Genomic DNA, 2971 nt, shown 5'->3' on the forward strand with positions numbered 1-2971 from the left:
AATTTGTGTCAAAAGAATTCAAAAATTTGTTGGAAAAATATGGGGTAACACAATGGCTTACTCCAGTCTACTTCCCGCAAGTGAATAATGCGGAAAGAACAAATAGAGTGATTACTTCAGCTATTAGGGCGCTAATAAAAAAAGAACAAAATATGTGGGATGAAAACATTTACACGATTGCGAATGCAATCAATAATGCAACCCATGCCTCTAGTGGATTTTCGCCTTATTTTGTGAATTTCGGGCGAAATCAAATAAGCTCAGGGATGGAATATGAAAATTTGCGGGACACAAACTCGGTACAGCCAGTTAAAGAAAAGGAACATGCTGATAAAATTCACAAAATACACGAAGAAGTGCGAAAGAATCTTAAAACCGCATACGATAAATATGCTAAATATTACAATTTACGTTCTGGAAAGCTTATCAAATTCGAAATCGGACAAAAGGTACTCAGAAAAAAATCATTTCCTCTCGGATAAAGCCAAGGGATTCAGTGCTAAGTTAGCTCCAAAATTTTCCGAAGCTATTATTAAGAGAAAAGTTGGTGACGTCTGCTACCAACTAGAAGACTTAAATGGGAAGGCTTTAGGATTGTATCACGTTTCCCAATTAAAAAAAGTATAGAATCAAAAAGGGTAAAGCTATGAAAGACAACACAAAAATCTGAATAAATAGAGATAAAAATACGCAAAGTCGGTAGAATGAAAGAAAGAAATAAAGAATTAAAAAGCTATGTACAGAAACTATGTTGCAAAGATATGAACAACCGTAAAATACGAAAATCGGAAACACGGAAAAAAATAAAAGTTAAAATACAAAGAGAAAGCGGAAGTGGAAAAGCTTAATTAAAAAAAAATAAAATAAAAATTAAATACAATATTTGAAGATAAAATGCAAGGCTATGTAGATAGACAAAGAATCTTTATTCCATCTTAGCCATAAACACACGATTTTCGGGAAAGCGTATAAACTAATCGAAAAGAAGGAAATTAGCAGGAACCCTGAAAAAAAAGGGAAAAACTTAAAAAAAAAATTTAAAACTTACCAAAAACCTCGAATACAAACATCATAAAGTCCAATTCGTGCTATAATAAAAACAAAAATGATAATTTGAAGGTCAACGAACCTCTACATCTTTTTTGAGAAAGAGACATCGATGGTTGCAAAGAACAATAGAAATTTATTTGGGATATTTTCTAGAAGTTCAGTCGAACTAAAGAAGAAGAATACAAAAACGAAAAAAAAATTAGAATTGAATAAGTTAGAAAATTAAACAAGAAAAAAATAGGAGCTAAGAAAATTTAGGAAAAAAATATAGGAATTAGTCGAATGAACGAGAGTGAATGATACTTACGTTTTTGGAAAGTTTCCGTGGCACATTGCAAAAGACATTTTCACTCGAAAGAGTAGCAACATTTCAAATACGCACCAATCAAATTTACAACAGGTCATCTCTGATAGAGCGGTCCAAGCAGAATACCACACACCAAAATCAAAGTAAAGCAATAGCCTGGACTTTAAAAAAATAGAGAGCACCCGAGAGAGAAGGGATAAGAGAACGTTTGGTGTAGCAGATGTTGGGAAGTCCATCTATAGGAGATGGGATAGAAGCAGTAATATTTATATCATTTTTCAGATCAGAATATGTACAAGTAGGTGCATTTTTCAGGTTTGAAATATGATTGTATGAATTCACTTAGGTGAGATGGTTGTCCAATAGATGTGTTGGAGTAGATAATAGCAAATCAGTTTCAATTTGATTTCGGGTCGGTACGGTCGGTTTAATGGAACACTCTCTCGGGATATAATAGTTGATTGGAATGATTAATTGTTTGGAAACGCATGCATTGTGAAGTGTAAAAATAGAAAAATTAGAATTAGGCAGTATTCGTGTTAGGAAAAAAAAATTCTCGAAGTGAAAAAATTAAAAAAAAAAATTATAGCCTTAATTTTTTTTTTGGGATATGTGGGGTGTGATGAAACGAACTTAATTCGTTTCGATAAGAAAACAAATTTCAATGTTGAAAAAAGGAATCAACGATCATTTTAATTGAACGATATGGTGCGCCTAACTGTAGCTAATAGTGCTCGAATCAAATCTGTTTTGCTCAAGAAAATTAGTTGGGTGGGTATTATTACGTCAAGGGAAGATCCATAAAGTACGTCACGCAAAAATCGGCGATTTTCGACCCCCCCTCCCCCCTTCGTCACACTTTTTGTAATAAACCTCTAAAATTTTTGTATGGATCGTCACGCTGCTCAGAACCCCCCCTCCCCCCTATAGGCGTGACGTACTTTGTGGACGGCCCCCAACCAAAGTCAGCAATAGAAACGAAAATATAATAACTGGAATTTCGGAAATAGATCTAATCTAGTACTGCATCAAGGTACCTCGTAGAGTACCAGGGGAAATTCGTGCTTTCCCTGCTAGATTGCCAAGAAGATCAGTTATAAAACGAAAAGTGTTAAAAGTGAAAAGTTACCTAAAATTTCTAAAGTAAGAATTAAGAAAATAAAAGATTGAGTAACTAGTGATTAACCTTCTAATATTAATTTTCCAGAGTGGTTTTTACGTAGATGATTCCAAGATGAACATAATGTGTGAGTCGTGTGATTAAATCACTTGGATCATCGTGAGTCTAAATTCTCTTATTATAATAGAATGTGCCATTAATTTATAAAATTAATAGTAGGAATACAAAGCTATAGTAAGCGAAGGAAGAGGAAAACGAAAAGTTTTGAGAAGAAAATAAGGTAAATGTTCAGTTCTGAAATTATAAAATCCTGTGTCCTAATGAGAAATTTGGTTCAGATTTCACGTGTCGGTGGTGTGTCGATATTGGGCTCGGCCATAACTGCCGAGTATTGGGAGGTTAGGTCTGGACTGGAAGGAAGCTCGGACGGTTCGCCTAGGTGTGTCTATCGCCTCGTGGCTGCGCGCCACTATAGGCCATCTAGAGTGCGTTGG

At 34.7% G+C, this 2971-nt stretch overlaps 1 long non-coding RNA gene across 1 annotated transcript; it reads right to left on the reverse strand.

The window, feature by feature from the left end:
* Nucleotides 1–689: 689 nt before the first annotated feature.
* LOC134214602 (uncharacterized) lies at nt 690–1608 on the reverse strand. The gene is made up of 3 exons (XR_009979845.1): nt 1358–1608; nt 1069–1088; nt 690–1004 (listed from the first exon to the last, which is right to left on the reverse strand). It is a non-coding gene; the product is annotated as an uncharacterized LOC134214602 (long non-coding RNA).
* Between the last annotated feature and the right edge of the window lie 1363 nt (nt 1609–2971).

This window comes from Armigeres subalbatus, chromosome 2, assembly GCF_024139115.2.
Source record: "Armigeres subalbatus isolate Guangzhou_Male chromosome 2, GZ_Asu_2, whole genome shotgun sequence".
Taxonomy (NCBI): domain Eukaryota; kingdom Metazoa; phylum Arthropoda; class Insecta; order Diptera; family Culicidae; genus Armigeres; species Armigeres subalbatus.